The 25650-nt window shown below is 47.3% G+C and overlaps 1 protein-coding gene and 1 pseudogene across 3 annotated transcripts in view; one reads left to right on the plus strand and one right to left on the minus strand.

Annotated features, from left to right (window-relative positions):
- Positions 1-25650, plus strand: part of RNF216 (ring finger protein 216) — a 146570-nt gene that overhangs the window by 87291 nt on the left and 33629 nt on the right. The gene's annotated exons all lie outside the window — the stretch shown is intronic.
- Positions 655-878, minus strand: LOC123934298 (annotated as a pseudogene).

Below are 25650 nucleotides of genomic sequence, written 5' to 3' on the forward strand. Positions count from 1 at the left end.
CCTTTAATCAGTTCTTTGAACTCTTTTCCTTTGTTTCCTCATTTAATCAACATTTGAGTTCAGAGTCTGTTAAATTTTACTTTAAAAAGCACAATGATCTGTATGGTAATGTTAGCCATGGCCATTTAGGGGCCTTTGTCATACTTTATCAAAAGCAACACTTTTTTAATAAGAATGTGAGGGGCACCTGGGTTAAAGCCTCTGCCTTCGGCTCAGGTCATGATCCCAGGTCCTGGGATTGAGCCCCACATCGGGCTCTCTGCTCGGCAGGGAGCCTGCTTCCCTCTCTCTCTCTGCCTGCCTCTCTGCCTACTTGTGATCTCTGTCTGTCAAATAAATTTTAAAAAAATTAATAATAAGAATGTGAAATAGGGGCACCTGTGTGGCTCAGTCAGTTAAGCATCTGCCTTCGGCTCAGGTCACCGTCTTAGGGTCCTGGGATCGAGCCCCATGTTGGGCTCCCTGCTCAGCAGGTAATCTGCTTGTCCCTCTCCCTCTGCCTGCTGCTCTCCCTGCTCATTCTCTCTCTCTCAAATAAATAAAATCTTTTTTAAAAGAATGTGAAATAGATTAACTGAGAATTACTAGTGCTAGAGTCACTAACAAAATTTTACATAATCCATTATAAAAAAATAAGATGGATCTATAGGTACTGATCAGGAAACCTCTCCAAGAAATGCACTATCAAGTGAAAACAGCGAGGTAAAGTGTGTGCAGTGTGTTTGGGTCCTCTTGTATAAATATGTAAAAGGTTTATCTGTTAAGTATGTATATTATTTTTTCTGGAATGAAACAAAACTGCTAACGGAAGGCTTAATTAGCAATAATCGCGCCTCGGATAAACCTCATTGGCTACAATACTGCCACTGCGCAAAGCTAACGGAAGGCTTAAAACAAGAGGAGTCCACTCTGTCTTCATTTATGCCTTTTGTGTTTCTTAGTAGTGTGTACATGGGTGTCCTTGCTCTCACCAATAATCTCTCTATCAACAGAGATTAAAACAAAACACCCAACAACTCCAAGACAGAAAAGGTGTTTTAGCCAAACCCTTTCTCCTCCTGACATTCAGTGTGTCTGGAATGAACCAGTCAGCAGCTCCTGCTTCCATTTCTTTGTAGCTTTTGGATATGTGAGTGTCTGGTACTATATACATTTCCCACCCCACTTCATTTACGGTCTACTTTTTATAACTTTTTTATGCTCTCCTCTCAACATAAAATAATTGAAAGAAGACGAATCATTGCTAGAAATGCCTTTCAGTTTTTCACAGCTTTGTGCTTTTAACAGCAGAATAACACCCTGGTGTCCTCACTGCCCAGCAGTAGGAATCTGGGACTTGAAGCAAGAATGTCTTCTGTTAAGAACACTCTCATGTCTGTTCCAGGAAATCTTGGCAGAGCTTCATGGCATTTCGATGGTAAAGTTCCATCTCACTCATTTGAACTGCACGGCTCGCTCCATCTGTTAGACCTAGACTCGTGTCAGTGTCCATATTTATCATTGTGCAGAAGTGAGATTGACATAGCAGGAACTTTTGATGTTAAAATCTATGTTGTATATTTTCTCAATTAGGGAACAGAATCAATACACAGAAAACAGAGACTTTGCTGATTGGACATAGCCATTGCTCTGTTGTTTATTTACTGCTCGAGCCACCTCTCTGGTTTCATTTCCAAAAGCTAGTACCTTCCATCCAACATAAGTAAATTTATCAGAACAGCTGTTTTTTTCCTGCTAGAAAACAGGAAACAACAGGGTGATAGGCTCCTAATTATGGAATGACAGGAAGAATTTGGGGCATAACCTATGTAATCTAGGCAAGTTCTTCATTCTCTTAGTAACTTGGTTTCCTCTTCTGTAGAATGGGTATGATGATACCTGCCTGTCTCAGTGGGTTGTCTGAGGATTGAAGAAGGGATGTTGGTAAGGTTCTTAGGTGGCACCTCTTATCTTCAGAAATTGGGTGTCTTCCCTCTAAGACACACAATATGTTGGGGTGACCACAGTCTCTTCAGTGGTTGATTATCAAAGAGAAGGTTATCTCTGGAAGACAACACAGAACAATATGTTTTAATGAGAAGATAGAAGAGAGGATCCCAGGACAACAGAAGCAAAGAACTTTTCCAAGACTGGGGGGGGGGGGGGGGGTGCCCTGTCAAGACCCAAAGGGTTGAAGACTTAAGTGGGAATTACCAGTGGCAAATGCTGTGGAGCCTAAAAACAGTGACGATGTTTATCAAGGCTCTTTTTCCTAAAGCTCAGGATGACCAGAAATTCTAGCTATATTCTTTCTGCTGCGTTTTTGCAACGTGTTCTTTGCTGAATTTTTTACATAGTTTTCTACAAGATCAGTACTTTAAATGCATTATAATGCTATGAATGTAAAGAATTCACATTTTGAAAATGTTTTGCTTTTGTCCAAACCTTCTTAACATACATATTTAATTACGAGGCATGAGGATTAATGGGGCTTTGAATATTTAAAGCTCTTTTCCCAAGATTAATTTGATTTAATTACCCCTGAGCTCAGCGTTTCCAGCCGTGGTGACTTGCGGTTCGGATGTGTCTGTGAAGGGCTCAAGCCTGCTTCCCCACCCACCAAGCCCCTCCCCGTTCATTTTCAGCTCATCACTTTGTCCTTTCAGTTGGGGGAAGAAAAGAAAGGGTAGTAGAAGTTGCCTTTACGGAGTTCATCTTACAGCTTGCTGTGTTTTCAAAGTAGCAATGTTTAGTGTGCATCCCTTGGCATCCAGGACGATAAGATAACAGAACAGTTTCTACAGCCCTGCTCTTCCAGAGACTTAAAAATCCTCGCTTGGACCCCGGACAGGGGCCAGTGGACGTCTCCTCTCCCAACATTGATCACAATTATCTATCTAGTTGTGAAGGCAGAGCAGGGCCGAGAGCCTGTGGAGCAAAGAGAAAGCAATGTCTTTGTTCAAGGCAGTTGTGTTCTTTCCACCTCAGGCTGTCCCTGCCAGCAGAGCCACCCTTGTGTCCCCATCTGTGGTGGATGACACCTGTGGGGAGCTTCCCTGGTTCTGGCTGCCTGAGGCCAGTGGCTGAAGGCCTACTGTCTTTCTGCTGTGGTCTGGCTCCCTGTAAGAGGCAGAGTGTGGAATAAGCAGCCAGTAACAAAGGTGGCGGGGTTGGGGGGGATGCACAAGTGTAGCCCACAGAATCTGGCTCGCTCCGGTGTGCCGCTCCCCGGCAGCAGGGCCGGGCACTTGTGCTCAGCCTGAGCGGGGGACAGGGTGTTGAATGATGGCCCTTCCCTGCACAGCCTGGAGCGTGGGGTTGGGGAGCAGCAGCAGACTGCCCTAGCAGGAGTTCACGTTTCCTTCCTGCTGCAGGAAGGGACCCTACAAAAGCTAAGGTTTTGTGCCTTGAGCGGATGCTGTTTGGGAGCCCATTGAAATAGCTGTGAAGATGTCAGTAGAGGCTGCCCTGTTCCCTCTGCTCGGGAGCTAGGGCACAGACACCTGCACCTTGAGCAGACCTGAGAATGCAACACAACTCCTGGGGTTATCTTTGCTGCCACTGACATGAGCCAGGCTTGTTTTCCAGAAACTCCAGGAGTGGCGGCTGGTGCTTCCTGTAGCTGATCAGGAGTAACAGAGACTGGCAGTAGTAACATCAGGATGGTTTTCTTTGTTTTATTTACCTTTTTTTTTTTTTTTTTTTAAGTATATGTGCTGCCAAAGCGAGCACTTGCTTTTGCTTTTTAATGCACGGGCTCAGCTTAGAAAGCCCAAGTAGTGGAACCCCATGTTCACCCATCACAAGTCAGTGTCAAATACTGGCCAGGCTGAATTGCTTTTCTGCTCCCTTGTTCTTCACACATCACCATCTGCTTTTATCTAGTCTTTAACTCAGCCACAGCCAGCCTTCTCACCGTATGTAACTTGTCATGTCATAATGTTACTATTTTTCCTTAAAAATTTCCCTGCCCTGTCCCGCAGCCCACATCCCCCATAATAACTGTACAGTTCATTGATTATCTACTGCTTTGTTAAGCTCTTTAAAAACTATTCCCAGGCTTCAGTGTTATCCTGAAAGAGATGTTATTACCCCCGTTTTACCAGATGGGGACACTGGGGCTTGTGGGGTGACCTGATCAGGTTGGGGGCCACTGGCGTGGTGGTGGAAGGACTCATCCTAGGCAGAACAAAAGACCTAGATATTTACTGAATATACTGTAAGGGAGCAGTGGGCAGGACAGCAGAGGGGAGGCTGTGTGCCAGGACGTGGTGACGGGAGGAGGCTAGAGTTAGGGGAGAGTGAGGACGTATGGGAACATACAGAATTTCCCTTTCGTGGTACCTGGGCCTGCTCGCAAATAGCCCATTGGTGAGTCAGATCCTGTGGCTCTTTCAAGGTGGGTGGCCTGATGGAACTGTTTGCATTCAGCCCAGTGGGCACTGTGGGTCCTTGTGCCTTACTCATGTTTCCATTGTTAAAGCCTGTTGCCTAAAAGTGGCCTCTGCCTGGCTCAGGTTAAGTACACACCCATAGACAGCAGAGCCAGGATTGAGGCCAGCACATCCGTTTAGAAGGTTCTAGTGACATAGTTAAGATAGTGATGCCCATGGGGTGCCGGGGTGGTGTAGTCAGTTAAGCACCCAACTCTTGGTTTTGGCTCAGGTCGTGATCTCAGAGTGCTGAGATCGAACCCCAAGTCAGGCTGCACACTCAGCATGGCGTGCTTAAGACTGTCTCTCCCTCTGCCCTTTCCTGCATGCACGTGCACTCTTTTTTTCTCTCTCTCTCAAGTAAGTAAATCTTTAAAGAAAAAAAAAAAAGATGATGCGCGAGTGCCTGTGGCTAAGGTTACATCTCACCGAGAGCAAGGAGGTGACATTGCTCCTACCTTGGTATGGTGAGGAAGGTGGGAGGCACCGGCCGTCTCCCTCATCACTGCGTGAGAAGAGCAGCTGTCCTTTATGGGGTGCACCCAGTTTCTCATTTATCTTTGTGGAGATCCTGCCAGGTACTTCTTCTCCCCATTTTTATTGACAAGGAAGCCCAGGGCACGGGACTTGCTCAGCCTCGCACAGATGCCTCTCCCGTCTCCCTCTTCCTAACATGTGATGCTGTATCTTCAGCTTGTGGTCTCACATTTGCTTTTGCCACATGATTGTAATCATTCTGTAAGCACCGTGTCGTGCCCAGCTTTTTTTCTCCCTTCACCTGACAGAAACACCTTCTGCGTTCTTAAACAGTTGGTGAACTTGTGTCAGACAGATGTGCTCTGGTTGAGTTCCATGTGCCCCGAGTCCGAAGTGTGACGTGTTTTCCGCTTTTGCTGCTGCAGATGGTGCTTTTGTACATAAAGCCTCTTCTTTCTTTTTTTTTTTTTTTTTTTTTTTTTTTTTAGATTTTATTTATTTATTTGACAGAGATCACAAGTAGACAGAGAGGCAGGCAGAGAGAGAGAGAGGGAAGCAGGCTCCCTGCTGAGCAGAGAGCCCGATGCGGGACTCGATCCCAGGACCCCGAGATCATGACCTGAGCCGAAGGCAGCGGCTTAACCCACTGAGCCACCCAGGCGCCCCAAGCCTCTTCTTTCTTAAAATGCTTCCTTAGGAGAGCTCCCCAGAGTAGAATTCCTGGGTCCAAGAGAATCCATTTTCTTGAAACTTCCAAAATTCTTTCCAAAATTTGAGTTACACATAATTCTCTTTCCTCCAGTGCATGCTGCATATTTTAAAAAGAAAAGTGCCCTAGTCTGTTCTTCCGCTCAGATACTGGCTGCCCTTCCAGAGTGACCCTGACAACTGTGAAGGGCTACTCTGTGAAATAGGTTTTGAAATATTTCGGAAGGATTTCAAAACAAAATAGGGATCTTTATAGAGTCCACCTTTGAGCGAAAGCCAGTGTGGGCCAGCCCCAAGGTACAGAATCTACCAACTTTGCGGTTTAGAAAGGGGAAAGCCTGCGCTGTGTGTCCTGGCAGGACGGCACTCGATCTGCTCTCGGGTGGCCTCTGAGCGGACAGGCGTGCTTGCCGTCGAAGTGTGGGCGCCTCTGGACGGACACTGCTGGGGGGAGAAACAGTGTGAGAAGAGCGAGAACAGATTTGCCCATGAGGCTGTGTTGTGTTTTGTTTTGTTTTAATTAACATATAGCATGTATTACTTGTTTCAGGGGTACAGGTCTGTGAATCATCAGTCTAACACAATTCACAGCACTCCCCCGTAGCACATAACCTCCCCGGTGTCCGTCACCCAGCCACCCTATCCCTGTCCCCCACCCCCCCAGCAACCCTCAGTTTGTTTCCTGAGATGGTCTCTTATGGTTTGTCTCCTTCTCTGGTTTTGTCTTATTTCATTTTCCCTTTCCTTCCCCTGTGATCCTCTGTCTTGTTTCTTAAATTCTTCGTATCAGTGAGACGTGAAGCTCTGTCTTGAGAGCATGAACATGTTCCCTCAAGGCTGAGGGTGGCTCAGGGGGTTTGTCACCTTCAGTCACCTTTGTAGCATTCTTTAAAAGATCATGTGTGCACCCTTTGAGGCCACCATCTTGACTCTGAACTTGCTTTTGAGTTTGGTCTTTTCCCTTCCCGTTCTGGCAGTGTGTCCCATTTGTAAACTCAGAACTGAACTGTGGCACTTGATTGGACGCCCGGGCCCATGAATAAAGTACCCAGGCAGGCCAGTGCTGTCTCTGGCATGTGGGAGTTGTAATCAGTGAGGCTTGGGCTAGCTCGCCAGACGCAACTGTCCCAAGCTGAGTTGCGAGATTTGTTGTTGACACTACCTAAGTAATGTGGTCAGGGAGACGTTCATGATGTGGTCAGTTGGTAGACTTAGGAAGGAGGGGGACGCCTGCCCTTGATGCTCAGGGTCCTATCTGACCCTTAAGACTTTGCGAAAACCCTTGGAATAAACTAGGAAGAGATGTGCACTGGAAGAGGGCTAGTGGTTTTTAGTGGTTTTCCTCCCAGAAGTGTAGAAGCTATTGGAGACATAGTGGCAGGCCTTGGGGGGATAGTGACGATCAAAATCTAAGCTCTTTCTGTGGTCTCAGTCAGAAATGGTGGTGGTTTCTGGGCACAAGCAGGAGTGGAGAGACCTAAGGTAGAGCTGGAAGGACTAGCTAATGGGTGGTAATATCCTTTAGTGTTACAGAACAGCTTTATGAGGAGACCAGGTGATCCTCGATTGTTTCAGAAACGTGTAGCCAGGTGGAGCTGTAAGCCTGCTGCGTAGGGGAACCGTCAGAGCCTGGGTGCAACGGGGAGGGGTGGGGCGGTGGGGGCTGACTGATTTTGCCTGGGAGAGTCGGATATCGTGGAGAATCAACTCCAGGACGGGACATGGAAGGCTGCTCTAGGGCTGGGGCAGAGGAGTAGGAGAGGCTCCCAGAAAAGGGTGCAGCATATTGAAAGCGTTTCCAAGGGTAGGTGGGGAGGTGACGTGGCTAGGAGGCGGACAGTCCCTGTGGGAAGTCCATCCAGGATAGGAAACGGGGTCAACATGATCACATTCAGTGTCTCGGAAGGATATTCTGATAGCAGTTTGAAGGAAGGTCCGGAGGTGAGAAGAGGTTGGAGGCAGGGAGAGCAGAGAGGGCAACTCACGACATGAAGACACCTCATGCAGCCGTACGGCCCCCCTCATTACGGGACCATCTGTCACCAGCAAAAAGGCAGACATGGGCGGGCTGGCCCTTGGGGGGAGCATCTGGCTTTATCAGAGTGTGATAGGAGCTAGCTCTGGATCCTGTGTGATACTCTAGCTATTCCTGGGCCAGCTGTTTTGTTTGTTTTTTGTTGTGTTTTTTGTTTTGTTTTGTTTTAAGTAGGCTCCATGCCCAGCATGGATGGAGCCCATTGTGGGGCTTAAACTCATGACCCTGAGATCAAGACCTGAGCTGAGACCAAGAGTTGGACACCTAATGGACTGAGCCACGCAGGCACACCTCCTCCCCACCCCCCAACCTCTCTGGGCCAGTTCTAAAGGCACTTCTGTGGCTGTTGTCGTAAGATCAGGGGTTTTAAACACACAGAAATATGCTCCTTCTCCCGGTGCTGTGCTGTGCTGTGCTTTGCTTGCTTGCTTGCTTACTTCTTTTAATTGCATCCTGCAACAGCACATTCCACTGGCGGATTCCACGGCAGGCGTGTTCTTTCACTTGCTTGATTTCAGTGGATTGATTTTGTGATCCACTGCCGCAGTACCTAGAGCTCAGGCCTTGTCAAATGACTGATTATGTGGTGCAGATACCAGCTCCCAGACACACCAGGCAGGGGGGACTGCTGAGGGGCGCTCCAGTCAGCTTTCCCCGTCAGAAGGCCTCGGCCAACTTCCCTGGCATCCTCACCGTCTGTCCCTTGGAGGTGGGTCAGGCAACAGTGTTACCTGTGCAGCTCCATTCTGGGCCTAAGAGTTTGGCCCAGAGTCCCTAGGTGGTGGCAGAGCTGGCTGTCGGTCTGGCGCTATTTGCAGGCCCAGTTGGAGCAGCTCTGCCTGCGTCGAGACCCCAGCCCCTGTCTCAGTAGCTGTATGGCCTTCAGCCACCCACGTCACCCTGTGCTGCAGTCTCCTCATCACGGGTGCTGTGCTCCCGTGGAGAGAGGTCTGTTATCGGGGCCGAAGGACTTAAGGTAAGAAGGTGCTTAGTCCATAAGCATTGAGCCGGTGCTGGCTGTCGTCCCTCATCCTGCTGTGTATCTAAGCTCGTCCTCCTAGATTTGGCAGCCTTACTCAGATATTCGGGGCTCCCATGCATTTCCTATTGCTCTGCTCAGGGCCATCTCCAGTCCCTGTGCGGGCGGGGTTATTGGAAAGCAGCTGGTAAACCGCCCATGCCCCCCGCGTCTCCAGATGCTCACACTCTGCTCCATCGCCACATGCGGCCTCAGCTGTCTCTGCAGACGTGCTGTCCGGTCCTTTATCACTCTCAGTGCTCTTTCCGCTCTCCCTTTCCTTCTGCTTTCTAAGTGAGAGAAGCCAGCTCTCACTTGGTGAGCTGGTATCCAGAAATAGGTGTCACCCTCTGTATGAGCGCCCTCTCCATCCTGATTGTTGCAGACCAGGCAGGGTGTTCTGCACTGCGCTGGAAGGGTGACGGGGTGAGCAAGCCTGGTAGCCTGGTAGCCGATGCAGAGCAACGGCTCCCCCCACTTACGGTCCCTGCTGCGTGCTGCCGCGCTGTACGTGCTGGAGAGGAGTTGTCTCATTCCATCCCCCAGCCCTGACAACCCCTTTTATAGATTTGGAAACTGAAGGTGGAAGAGATGAGGCATCCACCCACCCATGGTCACCATTGAGTAAGTGACTGAGGCAAAGTGCCCAGATCTACCCAGCGTTCCTGACCACGCTGGTTATGTGAGACAGGTTATGTGGGGAGCCCTGTTGCACTCGTCTGTCTGAATCCCACTTGTCTGTGTGACGAGATTAGCGGTATGTGCTTGGGACGCTGTGATGCTGATCAGAGGATTATCTCGGGCAGAAGCAGACGGTTGTCTGTCAGTTCCTTCCTGAGATTGGTCACAAGCCGTTGTTCTGCAGATCCTGTTCATGAGATATGGATAAAATATTTACATTACAGAAGCTGAGATGACTTAAAGCTGTGTTGTGTTTCTTTGCAGGTGCCTGTTTTAAGTGAGTTGAAAGCCTTATTGATGGACTCAACACGGGTAGTAGCTTTCCGAGGGGGGTTGTTTTATTAGTCTAGCGAGGAGCTAACAGTTACAGCAGGCTGCCAGCAGAGGGCCCCAGAGCCTCACAAAAGAACCCTAGATTTTGGCCTGGGCTGGATGCTTGCCAGTTCTGGAGCCAGCGCCCTTTGGCTCAGTAGGGATGCATTTCGGCAAGCCTGCACTGGAGTGATTGTCTCTGAACTGGGAGGAAACCCCAGCACCTCCAGGATCAAGATAGGAATCAAGCAGAAGGTAGAAATTAGCAGTTAATTATAGAAGAACAGTTGCAGAATCTGGTGACCTGATAGTCCTTGTGTGGTTTTGCTTTGAGAGTTGGGCATGAGATTGTGCGCCATTGTATGTAAAGGAGTAACCCACTGGCTTGGGGGGAACCAGGAAGGAAACAGGAAATTAATTGTTCAACTCCTTCACATTCTAGTATCCCCTTGCCCTGATTTTTGGGTTTCTTTTTTTTTTTTTTTTTTTTTTTTTGATTTTTGGGTTTCTGATTCAGTAACCCTAATGGCCTCCGTATGTATGACCCTCCTCTGGGCAGATTCTTTCCTGGAATGTTCTAAGCAGCTGTCCCAGGGCTGTGGACAGTAAATGCTAGTGAGGTAATGACAGACACACCCAGAATGGGATTAGCTGTTTGGCTCTTAACCCTCAGTATTAGCAATTGATTGGCCAGATTCCAGACTAATTCTTAGTAATTTCTTTCCACTCAGAGGATCCTGGCTGTAGGTGCTTCGAACAATGCCTTTATAAGGGCCTGTTGTTATTATCATCAACTACACACTGTATATGGACCTTTCAGTCATGGTCTACATCTTACTCTTTTTTCTTTTCCTTTTTTTTTTCTTTCTCCCCCCCCCCCCCCCCCCCCCGTTATGGTAGAAAGCTTGGGGAAATGGTAAGAAAGCCAAAAGAATGGTTATATCATTAGCAGTCATGTCCTACAATGGGTACAACTTCTCTCCTGCACATCTTTTGACGCATGAACAGCAAGTGGAGCAGGTAGTGTTCAGAGGCAGGGGGAAATGATCAGGAGAAATAATATGCTTAGCAGTCTCTAATATGTGCTTGCTCTGAAATGAACACCCTGACGTATAGAAATGATACAAAGTAAAATCTTTTCAGCTCTCCGCACCTTATAAGCTCTGCAGAAGTGCTGTTAGAATGTTGGGTGGGATGGCTGTGCACATTTAGATTCTGTAGTGGTATTTTACTTAAATGGGGCCTCTGGTTAGGTTTCTTCTTAAGGTTATTTGACGGGGTGCCTGGGTGGTTTAGGTCGTTAAAAGGCTGCCTTGGGCTTAAGCCATGATCCCAGGGTTCTGGGATCCAGTCGCATCAGGCTCCCTGATAAGCAGAGAGCCTGCTTTTCTCTCTCCCTCTGCCCCTTCCCCCCCTGCGCGTGTGTACATGCGCACACGCTCTTTTGCTCGCTCAAAAATCCTTAAAAGAGAAAAAAAGATCAATTAACACAACTTCATTTGATTTGTCTTTTAAGAGGCAATAGCCCCAGGACACCTGAGTGGCTCAGTTTGTTAACTGGGGTCCTGGGGTCAAGTTCCGCATCAGGCTCCCTTGCTCAGTGGGGACAAAGAAATAAAATCTCTCTGACAAATACAATCTTCATTTTTTTTTTAAAGATTTTATGTATTTATTTGACAGAGATCACAAGTAGGCAGAGAGGCAGGCAGAGAGAGAGGAAGGGAAGCAGGCTTCCTGCTGAGCAGAGAGCCCCATGAGGAGCTCCATCCCAGGACCCTCCAATCATGACCTGAGCTGAAGGCAGAGGCTTTAACCCACTGAGCCACCCAGGCGCCCTTAAAATCTTCATTTTTTTTTTAAGATTTTATTTATTTGAGAGAGGGAGGGCATGAGCAGGTGGGTGGGGTAGAAGCTAGAGGGAGAAGTGGACTTCCTGGCCCACAGAGCAGGGAGCCCAATGTGGAACTCTATCCCAGGACTCTGAGATCATGACCTGAGCAGAAGGCCGATCCTTAACCGAGCTGCTCAGGCGCCTCAGATAATTTTTTTTTTTTTTTAAAGCAGCAGTAGCTTATATATTTATATATTTAAATAATGACCACTGGAAATAGGGACCTTGGTGAGATTGTGTCCTGCAGTCTCTGGTCCCATGGGAGCAGCCCAGCTGGACACACACCTGGTCCTAGACCCAAGGTCAGCCTTGAAATCACAGCATCGGACAATGGCTAGAGGGGAAGCTGTTTGAGCCTGAGACCTAAGGAAGGCTGGTCGTTTTTCTGTATGTCATGGTTCTCATATTGTCCTGTGTGTTGTGAGTCCTTTGTTGTTTTTATTTTTCCCATTGTTATGCCTGAAATGCTATTCTTCCATAAAAGTAAGGTTTTAGATTAGACCAGCTTTTTCCGGCTCAGGGCTACTCTTTCCAGGTGTGCCTCTGCCCACCCCATCCCCACCCCCACCCCTGCCATGCCCTCTCTGGGTGTCCCAGGAGCACCACTGAAGCTGTGGGAGCCACACACCAGACAGCCTGGACTGGAGCGGTGGGTCTGGAGCACTCCACACTGTTTCCTTCTGTGGGAAGCAGTTCGAGACTCTGCTGCAGGTCAGCTGTGACCGGGCTTGTCTTGTTTTTTACACATGCCATCAACACTTTCACTGCCAGCTTTGTTTTGTGTTAAAGTTTACATAAACTTCTCAGGTAGGGGACTGGGGAAAAGGGAGTTTCTTTGGAACCAGAACTCGATAGAAGAGGTGCTGTGGGCTTCAGGATATCTATGCTTCTGCCTCTCCCCGTCCACTGAGACACAGCCCGGCAAAGCCTCCATGCAGGCCCACGATAGCCCTGGTGCCTGAGACGTGGACAGGAGGCACCCTCTCCAGTAACTAGCTCATAATGGGCACCGAATAAAAGTCACCTCATCTAAATGTTCCAGAGCCATTGCTGCTTTCCATGCTGTTATCTCAAAATAAAAAAATGAAAAAAATGAAGCTTTCATTTAAATTGTGCGACTCTGCCATCTTACAGCAGAAGCACTAACCGTTTTTGCATCCGTGTTGCTTTAAAGGCTCCCCTCCTTTTGCTCCTACAGATGAGTGAGCGTCAGCACCTCTTTGAACAGTCTTTCCCAGGAGTCCTGGGCCAGCAGATTTTCCTCACAGGCTATGGTTTCTTTTTTTTTTTTTTTCTTTTTCTATTTCTTTCTTTCTTTGGACAGGCAGAGAGCAAGGAGGAAGCAGGTTCCCCGCTGAGCAGGGAGCCCGATGTGGGGCTCGATCCCAGGACCCTGGGATCATGACCTGAGCCGAAGGCAGAGGCTTCAACCCACTGAGCCACCCAGGTGCCCCTAGGCTATGGTTTCTTAGGGTTGTTTGGGTTTTTTCTCTTTAGCCAGATGGAGGAGGTTCTTCAGAACCTTCCAACTTGCTCTTTCACCTGGCGCCAAGTCTCATGCTGGACTGAGCCCTGGCCTCCTGCTCTCCATCCCCGAGTGTCCTCCCTCCCGGCTGCCCTGTAATGCCAGGGCATCCTGGCATTCCTTCACATCACCTAGGGAGAACCTCCAGTTGCTTCTAGAGCTCCAGGCTTCTGGCTCTTTCCTCGCTCAGCAGTTAAGAAAACCACGTGTGATACGTTTTCAAGCGTGGGCTGGGAGTGGTGAGAACAATGGGCCCAGCCGGCGAGTATAGTAGTTCAGTGGGTGAATGTTTCCTCGGTGCCCGGAATTGCCCCTGGCTGTATCCAGTCCTGGACCTGACCCGTGAAGTGCAGGCGGGGAACTTGTGAAGTGGATGCACACCCCCACCGGATCCATGCATGTGTAGTCCTTGTCAACATTATGAACGAGTTTTTAGTTAGCTACCAATAGATAAAATCAGATTTTGTGAAAAATTCCAGATCTCTGACTTCTCTTAAATTTAAAACCTTGGGCAAACTGAATCTCATTTTTGCTTGGCAGTTGTGTTTTTTGTTTTGTTTTGTTTTGTTTTGTTTTTATAACATATAATGTATTATTAGCCCCAGGGGTACAGGTCTGTGAATCGCCAGGTTTACACACTTCACAGCACTCACCATAGCACATACCTTCCCATGTGGCAGCTGTGTTCTTGAATATTACAGTCTCCTGAAAGTTAGGGACAGAGTCCACTTCCTAACACAGCATCCGGCTTGCTTGGTAAATATTTGTTGAAAAAATGTAATTAATTACACCTAAATATCGTTAACTATTTATTTTTGGTACCAGCGAGAAGATAGAGGAAGATGGATGCAAATTTAATTCAACATGTGTTTTGTGAATTCTGGAGACCTCTCTTTATTCCCAGAAAATACATTCAGAGTCTCATTCTTGTCGAAGCTGGTCAGTAGCATAAACTATCTCTGCACATTGCTAGCACTCCACTCTTAGGGGCACGGGGGACGGTGCTTATTCTAAGGCTAGTTGCTCTGCTTCTTTTAACTGAATTTAGCAAACAGAACTCTCCAACCTGATCATTTTGTAGGGTGAGACTGTTTGACATCTTCAGTGAAGACAAAAGTAACTGGGGCACCTGGCTGTCTCAGTCGTTAGAGCAGCCATTGTTGATCTCAGGGTCGTGAGTTTGAGCCCCACTTGGATGTAGAGATTACTTGTTTAAAAACTTAATTAATTAACTGGTATCACTACAAGGTTAATGTTCCCTCAGAGTAAACACATATTTAAAGGCAGGTACTTCCAGGAAGCCATGTGTTCATCTGGATTAGAAATAAATTGGTGACATTCTTGGTTTTCTGGAACTCTACAGTCTAGTTTCCATCGTCTCCCCAAGAACCATGACTCAGAGTCTCCAGCGCATGCAGAGATCATAGGGCAGTGTGAGGGGTCATGACTGCTCAGGAGGCACCACCATCTAGGGTTTGATTGACATCGAAGGCCCCTTTATTAGTTTGCTAGGGCTCCCATAGCCAAATGCCATAGACTGGGTGGCTTAAACAACAGAAACTGATTTTTTTTACATTTCACAATTTATTTTCATTTTTCTGGAGTCTCTAAGTCCAAGATCAAGGCGTCAGCAGATTTGATTTTTTTCTAAGACCTCTCTTCTTGGCTTGCAGGTGGCCACCTTCCTCCTGTGTCCTTCCATGGCCTTCCCATTGTGAACATGCATCTCTGGTGTGTCTCTGTGTGTCCAGATCTCCTCTTCTGAGGACACCAGTCAGATTGGATTGGGGTCTGCCCTGCCTTATATCAACATAATCACCTCTTTAAAAGCCTTATTTCCAGATAGATACACATTCTGAGGTACTGGGGGCCAGGACTTAAGCGTCTGAACTTAAGGGAAGGGGACATGGTTCAGTCCATAACAGCTACAAATAAATGATGTGGGGTCTTTTTTACTGGGTCAAATAGTCAGTTGGGAGAGCAATAAAAAGCAGGACCAGTTATGATTGGGCTTCTAGTTGTGCCCTAGACAAATCAATTAGAGTATTAGCAAACGCATCCTCTACGTGTTTCCAGGTCCAGCCTTCATCCAGGTACTGGAGCAGTTGCTTCTGAGCCTGAGTAGAGCAAAAGGCAAATGGCTTCAGTGAAGTTGTATTCTATTGTCCATCTGTTATTTTGAGCGGTTGCTGTAAGGAAAGAATTAAGAATGAAAACAGCTACTAGCAGTGCCAGAACACAGGCTACCCTCTGGCAGCTTTCTGCAGGGCCAGGTGCTCACAGGAATCACTGTAAGCCCTCTAGGACAAGGGACAAGGATGGGAGGGCTCTACCTTCCTGGGCTGGATTCTTGCCCTCCAGTAAAGCTGTAGGTGGGCTGCCCATGTGGCTACCACTGCACCAGGTGGCCCTATAACAGGAACTGAGAGCTGGGGCTGCAGATGAATCCTGAAGACGGTCATATTTGCAACATATGGTGTTAGGAGATATACTCACAATCAATATTTTACTTGCATTTCTGCTTCCAGAGATCATGTTTAGGTTTTTGAATGTGAAGAAACTAATGAAAAAGTGGGAGTAGGAATTAAGAATGCTTTAGGATCAGATTTTTTTTTTTTAAGATTTTATTAATTTATTTGACAGATCACAAGTAGGCAGAGAGAGATGGAGAAGCAGTCTCCCTGCTGAGCAGAGAGCTCCATCCCAGGACCCTGAGATCATGACCTGAGCCGAAGGCAGAGGTTTAACCCACTGAGCCACCCAGGCACCCCTAGGATCAGACTTTTGTGATGGTGTTTGAGATAGTGGCATCCTAAGGTTTGTTTTATTTTGTATATACAAAAATGTATATACTCAGGAATAATCAAACAAGACAATAGAAGATGGTTTGTCTTCATCAGACAATCAGCTCAACATTCTCCCTTGGGTCTGAATATCTCCTCTTGTCAGCTGCCCCGGCATAACATGGCATCAGACAAGCCCGCCTCCCCGCGTAACTCGGTCCTGCTTGCATCGGCAGGCAGCCGCAGTGCTCAGGCAGGTGTGTGCTCAGGACAAACAGTTTACATACAGTCCTGAAGCTGTGTCAGCACCGTTTACAGGACTGCTTTCCAAAATACATTGTCCACGGTCTCATCTTCAACAGTATTTGCTAAATTTGATACTGAGTTTAGTCTTTGATTTACAATGTGAACAGTTGTAGACTTCACTGCCAGCCCTTCCTGACACCTCACTCTCTCATACCTTTTTGGTGTCTTACTGTTGAATCTCTTGATCACCTTCTCTTTGAAACAAGATGGAGTGATGATTTCAGGCGCATTGAGCAAAAGAATGGATAATGAATGAATGTAGTCAACTTCCCTATAATTGCCGATAGCAAACTTGATCTTCTGAAGAACCCAGATTGTCTGATCCCCCTGCAATAGAGGTATCAAAAGATCAGCAAAACTGAAACCTGTATAAAAACAGGTCAGGGTTTCTTAAAGCTCACTGTGTATCAGAATCACTGGCATTTGTGTCAAAATGCAATTCTGATTGGTAGGTCTAAGAGTGGAGCCGGCTGTTCTGCATTCCTGACAAGCTCCCAAGTACGGACAGTGCTTCTTGGGGCAAGGGAGTAGGTAACTGTCCCTTGAGAGGACCATCTGTAGCCACCTGCCTGCCTTAAACGTTCTCCAGTGTTCTTCATAGTAGTATGTCCCGCAGAACTAAAAATCACTGATTAAAAATCTCCTGAAGGAGAGGACTAGTTTTCAGCTGGAGAAAGAGCCATGGGAGCATGTGAGTAGGAACGTGGAAACAGTAGAAGCAGTAAAATCTGGAGACTTCCGATGGGTGATGTACCAGCAAAACTGTTGTGCTGTTTTCCACAATAAAAATATGTGAAAGACATTGGGGCGCCTGGGTGGCTCAATGGGTTAAAGCCTCTGCCTTCGGCTCAGGTCATGATCCCAGGGTATGATCGATTCCATGATCGATTCCTGGGATCTAGCCCCGCATCAGGCTCTCTGCTCAGCAGGGAGCCTGCTTCCCCCTCTCTCTCTGCCTGCCTCTCTGCCTACTTGTGATCTCTGTCTGTCAAATAAATAAAATCTTTATTTGTGAAAGACATTCAAAGACATTCATTCCATAACTGGGCTTGTCAAACCTTGTGAGCTGGGAGAGTAAAAGGAATGAGGGATTGGAAGAATAGTGGCACACTCATGCTGTTCATCAGGCGGTGTTTCTCGATTGCGATCCATGCGGGTGGCCCTGTCGCTGTGCCTTCTGAGCTGGGACTCTTCCCCACGCACTGCTTTTCATGCCAGTGTCGAGGTGACCTTGTTTTCCTTTGACCTTATTTTCCTCCCTTCTCTAACCCGCACTCTCCACTCATATCTCCTGTGCCCAAGAGAGACTTTTCCTTTTTGTCGTACTTCAGTAGTAGCAGGAGGGAATGACTGAAAGCCCACCTTTGCTGTTACTCTGAAAAGGCTTTTTATTTGTGTGTGTATGCTTTTTACAGGGTGGAAGGGTTTTTTTTGTTGTTGTTTCTGTTTTTAATGAGAAGGTGAAAAAATGCCAGCGTGGGCAGCAGCTTTCTCTTTGTAAGCCTGCTACATACATGGCACTTGTGAAGTATGGGATCACCTTGGCTTCCAGCTAAGGTCAAGGATAGGACTTTCCTTCCAACACTAGAGAAAGGGGACTGTCGTCTGCAGCACATGGGCAAGCCATGTTACTCTTGGTTTTCTTGTCCTGCTTGACAAGAATTAAACAGCCCATCATTATTATACCTCCTCAGCTGATACCAGAACAGAATTAGTGAATTTTGAGGTGGCCAAGAAGGATCAAAAGTGATTACGCAGCTCCCCCCCCCTTTTTTTTAAGTAGTCTTCACACCCAGCGTGGAGCCCAACATGGGGCTTGAACTCACCACCCTGAGATAAAGACCCAAGCTGAGATCAAGAGTCAGAGGCTTAACCGACTGAGCCACCCAGGTGCCTCAAAAGTAATCACACTCTCAAATTTGCTTTACCTTTGTTCTTTCTGCGAAGACAGAATTCTGGCTCCTCATGACGTCAGTGTGGAAGAAATGTGAATTCTTTGGAGGAAAGTCATCTGAAAAACCTTGACAAGTGTGTGGTCCCCTTGATTCCCATCCCTTTACCCGGAGCTAACTGTGTGGCTGAGGACACACGAATGGTTTATAAACGGATTTCTACTCCCTGGGGCATTGAGGAATGCCCTGAACTCAAATGAGCTTTGTGGGCAAATGTAGTCCAAGCAGAGTATTTCCAGGGTTCACAGCTGAAGGATTAGGCCCTCTCATGTGGAGCTATCCCTAATATCGTAAGCCTGAAGAGAGCATGTGGTTTGATGACATCAGGTACAGCAGACGGCACCCAGCACTCTGCTTCAGCCTCAGTGAGCGCTTGGTAAATACTGTACGTGGATGGTGTCCTCACAAGCTCTGCCCTGCAAACCATACGAGCAGAAGAGGCAGAAACAGAAAAACAGACATACGCAGGTTACGTGCAAGTATAGAAAACAGGCCCTGGGGAACAGTCAGGCTTGTTGCTGTATTCTAATTCTTAGGGGATTGGACACAGAAATGGCAAAGTAGTCAAAGGTTTCTCAGGAAAGCAGAGCCCGCTAGTGATGTCAGCACTCAGAAGGACTGCTTCCGAGTGCCAGGCATCTTCGCCGAGGCCATGTATTTTCTCATGTGATCTTTATACTTTTCCAGGGAGATCTGAAGAATAAGTGTTTGAGAAGAGACCAGGGAGACAGCCCATAGCATAAATAGCAACAAATTGTCTTAATGTCTAAAGCCTGGGCTCTTTCTGCTATATTGTGCTGTCTTCATTCCTTTCAGGAGTTGGGACAGCAGGTGGGGAAAGCCGGTGGGCTTCAAAAATAAAAATAGAGGGGTGCCTGGGGGGCTCAGTGGGTTAAGCCTCTAGGCCTTCGGCTCAGGTCATGATCTCAGGGTCCTGGGATCCAGCCCCGCATCGGGCTCTCTGCTCAGCAGGGACCCTGCTGTTCCCCCCCGCCACCCCCCTGCCTCTCTACCTACTTATGATTTCTATGTCAAATAGTTAAATAAAATCTTTAAAAAAAAAAAGGAAATCCATGGGGACTTCCTTGTTACCAGCCCAGAAGTGCACCTGAAACCACACTTCAGAAGCCATTTACTTAATTTCCTTTATGTCATTTTTTCCTCCATTCTGTCTACCCAGAGTGGTGAGTCGTAAAATCCTTTCAACAGAACGTGTTTGTATGTCTTTCTCTAGGCACAGGAACCAAAAGGCAACTAGAGAGATTACAGTGTTCAATAAAGAGTGAGAAGCCACTGAGGAGGCTTCTGCCTCCTCATAAAGTCCAGTTCTGAAAGAGGAAATGAACATCATTAGAAAAAGAGCAGGATCGAGGGCTCGGCAGGGAGGGTATCGGGAAGATAGAGAAAGGCAGATGCGCATGGCCTGTCCAGGAGTGCCAGGGAGAAAGCAGCTGCTGCAGAGAAAAAATGTGGAATGCTGTGTGCCTCCCCTGCCTGCTTTACTGTCGCTTTGTTTCCCACCCTGATCCTGCCACTCCTTTAAGAACCTATTCTCCTGTCCCCAAGTTTTCTAGAAGTCACTGTTCAATCTCGTTATCAAGAAGGATCATATCATGTAACCCACTTTTTAACAACTCAATGCAGGCTCCACTCTTACACATCCACTCCCCAGCACGGCTGCGGACAAGCCCAGCTTTGCCAGAAAGAGCATATTGATACGTTCCACCCTGAATGTCTATCTAGTTCCTTGTTTGGTTAGAGCTGATGTTTGTGGTTCTGGGAAACGGCTACTACAAACTTGTGATCTTACATTTCATGAATGTTGCAGTTCTAAATCATTGTTAATTAACGGAATTTGAGCCAGAAATTATCTGAGTGTTAGCTAGTGGTTGGATGGGGCTCAGAGTTAGGTCCGTTACTTGTACCTTTCTTGGTTCCAGGAAGCTCACCATTTGCAAGGGCTTTGGATTCTGTCACTCTAGGACTACAAAATGATGGAAATTCTGTTTTGAATTTTACAAGATATCACCAGAGGAATGTAGGAAAAATGTGCCTTATTACTTAGGCCAAGAGAGATGGATATAGAATTATAAACTAGCCCAAAAGATAAAGCTTGCCAGTCCCTAGTGCATATCCATTTCTTTTGCTCCCTCTTTCCTTTGTCATCTTTCTATTTTAGAAACCCAGTCTAGTACTTTAATGACCCCCTCACTGAGAAGCTTCCTGGTCCTCCCTTTGTCAGCCCTGCATACCACTTCTGGAGCACCCTGGGGCTCTGACCTGTGCCCCTGTGCATCTGTCCCCACCTGCCACGGTGATCTCATCCAAGCTGTGTCTTTAATCGCCTTCCACATGCCAGAGCTTCCCACACCTGGGCTCAGACCATACCTCCTAGGCAGTTCTTAGAAATCCCCTGCCTGATCTTTAAACCTGTCAATGCTTTCTTCAAGAGTAACTCCATTCTTGAGTCCTGGGGGGAAAACATGCCCTCATTTTGGAAAGGTAAGTTATTGACTTTATTTAAGTTAGAATTGTGGTAAGCTACACTTCTCGAGAGAGGGCTTCATTAAAATTCACGGACTCTTCAAACAGGTGAATATAATGACACCTGGGCACCAGATCTCAAAAGACTTGTAACATGCCTGGGTCTCCCACTGCACTGACCCCGTGGGCTGGGTTTCATGAGCAAGCCTGTTGATGAGAACTGACTGAGTATGTCCCAGCCAGAGGGAAGCTTGTCATCTGGCAAATTGAGAAAGACATAGGCACCTTTCTCCACCGCCATAACTAAAGACTGGTGTTGGTCTGAATGGCACTCTGCCTGGACTGGAAGATCCACCCACAGAAAAACAGTATAAGGTGAAGAGACTGACTGAATACTCCCACAGTCCCCACAGACCTGTCTGCCAAGAAAGAGTGTGCCATCCCCACCATGGTGTTGGCCTAGTAGGTGAAGATAATCAGGTTATGAAAGGTCCATTGAGGTCAAGCCAGAGCAGATTTTACAATAATCATATTTGAGAAGAATTTTCCACAGCCGCCTTTTTTCATCTTCCACACTGAACTGGTAGCAGGAGCTAATCTGAAAAGCCTTTGAAGTTTCCAGAATAGTTAGCATTACAGTCTGTGATGCTCTGTCCTCCAACAGAAAACTAGAGATTTGCCTTCAGATCATTCTATTCTTATTTGAGACCCAGTTCTAAAATGCTTAGTTGTCTGGTTTTCAACTGTTTAACAGATCGATGGGGAGAAGGAGGAAGTGCATCAGGTAAGCATAGAAACAGCAGCAAAAAGGGGTCACCTGAAAGCAGGGAAGAAACCATCCAGTCCAAATAGGAAGACTCCAAGGGGGCAGTGGCCTGGGGAAATTTGGGGTAGGGACAGACTGCCCAAACACGTTTTAGACTCCAGTGGCTTCCCCGCTTACAGCTCAGAGTCGTGGATGTACTACAGGACCATAACTGTGCATAATCAGGAAAAGATTGAATTCTGTTCCATCCTATAAGAATTCCATCCCAGGTGGTTTAAAAATGCAAAGTCCTAATATGTATAAAGCTGTCCAGGAAATCCAGAACCACGTGTATCCCAGGATCAGAGATTCCATGAGGTCCTCTCACTTGCCGGACCCCATCTTTCTGAGTATATGCTAATTCTTACTAGTTTGATTTTTTACTATTCAGAGTTTTTTCAGAGTTTTTCAAATTCTAAAACTGAGTCGTTTTTAGACAAAGTCAATGAAGTAAATCCGCAAACCTAACCAAAGTAGAAGCATTAGTGAAAGATCCACCCCAGAATACACCTGTACTTACGTACTTGTGCCCTGTTGGTAGTGCTTTCCCTTCTGATTCGTGAAGATGGTCGTTAATCCAGTTATTCTACACCTGTTTTTAAAGCTAGGGAGGATAAGGGCAGTAAGAGCAGTTTGAACCCAAAATGTAGGGGGCAGACAGTGTGTTTAGTCTGGGAGTGAGAAGAATTTTCACTGGAACCAAGGTGAGGAATCTGAGTCAGCCACACTCCTTTGTAGGGTACTCCATTAGAATCAACTGTGCGAGACCCCCTTTTGTTTTATTTTCTTCTTCATCTCAATCCCTGCTCCTACCTCCATGCCTTAGACACCCACTTTAAGCATTTTGTATGTGTCCCCAAATGTGTGTATTCCTTGAGAAAATAGAATGTGAGCATGAATGATTCTCATCATGTAAATGGTGTGTGCTGTAGGTCTGTTTCTTTTCTTTTTTATTTTATTTTACTTACTTATTTGACAGGGGTCACAAGTAGGCAGAGAGGCAGGCGGGGGTGGTGGGGAGGCGGGCAGGGGTGAGGGGGAAGCAGGCTCCCTGCTGAACAGAGAGCCTGATGCGGGGCTCCATCCCAGGACCCTAAGATCATGACCTGAGCTAAAGGCAGAGGCTTTACCCACTGAGCCACCCAGGTGCCCAGTCTGTTTCTTTCTTCATTGCATTTTGAAATATATTTAAAGGGGCACCTGGGTGGCTTAGTCAGTTAAGTGTCTGACTTAAGCTCAGGTCATGAACCCAGGGTCCTGGGATCAAGTCCCACATCAGGCCCCCTGCTTGGCAGGGAGCCTACTGTTCCCCCTGCCTATGCTCTCTCGTTCTCTCTGTCACATAAAATATATATATTAATATTTATATATTAATTATATATACAATTTTTTGTGTGTGAGTGTGTGTGTTTTTTTTAAGCCCAGCTTAAAAAATTCTCCCAGCCTGTTGCCAGATCAGGCATGCACAGGAATGCCACGATGGCCTTCATCCCTGCTTCTCGGGTCTGGGTAGCAGGGCCTGGTTTCTCTACTGCCTCACAGTACATTCTCAGACCTAGGCTTAGATAAAAGCACATGTATGTACAAAAAAATATTTTTTTTCTGACTTAGGCAAGGAAAAAGTGGCAAAAGTGTATATACTATCTACTTGGGAACCCATAAAGGGACACTGAGTAGGCTATTGGGTAAGGGACATTAATTAGCATTTATTTGCTTTTCCCTTGTGGGAAACCAAATCACTGAGGGAGCAGTAGACGTGACTCGCAGAGGAAAGCCACCAAGGCAAGGCCTCACAGAGAGGCAGTGCTATAATCGGGATGGGGTTTCTCCAAACACAGTCCGTATGCCTGCTGTAACAGTACCCCTGGTCTGTAGGGGAGCCCAGTGTCAGGATCCGCATCTTTTTTTTTTTTTTTTAAGATTTTTTTTTATTTATTTGACAGAGAGAGAGATCACAAGTAGATAGAGAGGCAGGCAGAGAGAGAGAGGGAAGCAGGCTCCCTGCTGAGCAGAGAGCCCGATGCGGGACTCGATCCCAGCACCCTGGGATCATGACCTGAGCCGAAGGCAGCGGCTTAACCCACTGAGCCACCCAGGCGCCCAAGGATCCGCATCTCTTATTAGCAGCCCTGGTGAGTCTTGTGCACGTAGAAAGTAAGTGCCAGGGCCAAAGGTGTGTCTGGCACTACTGGTCCAGAAGCTGAATTTCCTCCTACTGACCCAAACCAGATCCACACGTTGAGGTTGAGAGAGAAACCAAAATGCTAGCTCAGTCACAGAACAGTCGCATAGACACTCAAATTGGCCTTCCGGCACATGTTGTCTGTCCCCACGTGCACATCTGAGAGGGAGCCCACGGCCAGTTGTCGCTGCTGCAGGATGGTAGCTGTGACAAGGCCAGAGATGCTCGAGCTGGCCAGTGCCCTTCCCTCTCCCTTGGAGTGTGGTCAGACTGGCACATTCCTGATTTCCCCTTTTCCTAGCCTTAGGTAACATTTTCCCACTCCTCAGATTAGTGGGAGCTGCAGCTGAGGCTGGTGTGCTCTTTTCAGTCACACATTCTGTGTGTCCTGTGTGATTCGTGGCGTTGCTCCTTGAGCCCTCCTGCCACTTGTCTGTCTTCCCCAGAAAAGCTGCAACATTTCTCATGTTAATACTGAGAGCGAGGGTAACTTCTCCCTGGGGTCTGGGCCGTGAGGGCCTTTACTTTTATTGTCTGCTTCTCCTCAACATGCCTGCCTCGCCCGCCAGTGACGTGAAAATAGAGATGTGGTCTGGAAGCATACTGTACTGTGGGGATAACATCTTTAGGTTTTGCCTGAAATCTGGAGCCACTCCCGGGGCTTGGTGACCGTGGAGTCTGAAAGCTAGCAGGCTTTGCTGGCTGCTCCTGCCAGGCCAAGGTTCCTACAAGCTCCAGGAAGACCAGGAGTAGTCCTTACAGTGAGCAAGGATGAGATGTGCTTGGGCTTCTTTCTCCCCAAGTCCTAGCAGTGTTTACTTTCGAAGTTTGAACTGCTCGATGATTAGATTCACCACTTCCTAATACATGGCTTTGCTGTGAGCCCTCCTGAAAGCTGTTGTTCTGCAGTGTTCCTCACTGAAAGCAGTAGCTCCGGGGTAAACCAGAGGTGGGGCCGTTTTTAAATTCCACACAGTGTTTCCTGGGAGCTCCTATTGAGAAAGAGCCTCTCCTTAGGTGAGAGCCTGGGTGGCTCAGTCCGTTAATTGTCCGCCACCGGCTCAGGTCCTGATCCCAGAGCCCTGGGATCAAGTTCCACATCAGGCTCCCTGCTCAGCAGAGAGTCTGCTTCTCCTCTCCCCCTGCCCCCCCAACCCCACTCATTCTCCCTCTTTCTCTCAAATTTAAAAAGAAACTTTTTCGTTTGGGGTACCTGGGTCACTCAGTTGAGCATGCCACTCTTGACTGGCTCAGATCATGATCTTGGGGTTATGAAATTGAGCCCCGTGTTGTTGGGCTCCCCACCAAGCAGGGAGTCTGCTTGAGATTCTGTCTCCCTCTCCCCCTGCTACCCCTGCCCCACACTCCCCCCAGCACATGGGCACTCTTTCTCAAAATAAATAAATAAGTCAGTCTTTTTTAAATAACAGACTTTGGGGGGAGCACCTGGGTGGCTCGGTCCATTAAGTGTTTGCCTTCAGTTCAGGTCATGATCCCGGGGTCCTGGAACTGAGTTCTGCATTGGTTTCCTTGCTCACCAGGGAGCTTACTACTCCCTCTGCCTGCTGTTCCCCCAGCTTGTGTGCTTGCTTGCTCTCTCATGTGTGCAAATAAAAAATGTCTTTTGAAAAATTAAAACTTTTTGGTTCATGAATGAATGAATGCTAAGTTAACAGCTTTCAAACTATTTTGAATGTGACCTACCATAAACCGTAAAACCACTGTGTATGGAAATATACTTGTATATAATCAGAACAGTAGTTTTACGGAACAGGTACCTGACATGTGGAGTGCACTCCAGTATCTTCTTTTCTGTTGTAGTTTGAAAAATAAATGAACAAATAATAAACACTGGTCATAATTTACTAAAATGATTTCACGACCCACCAGTGTGTTGGAATTCAGAGTATAAACATCATAGCTCTAAGGGACTCTGGTTCCACAAACTCGTGCTGTTGTGTTGAGCATCTCCTGTGGGCAAACCCCTTTGGACTGGCTTAGTCATGACCCCTGCCCTCTTGCCCTTTCAGCCCTCTCAGAGGCAGACAGGATGGCTCACAGCAGGAAGGTTCTCCATGA

This window comes from Meles meles, chromosome 21, assembly GCF_922984935.1.
Source record: "Meles meles chromosome 21, mMelMel3.1 paternal haplotype, whole genome shotgun sequence".
NCBI lineage: Eukaryota > Metazoa > Chordata > Mammalia > Carnivora > Mustelidae > Meles > Meles meles.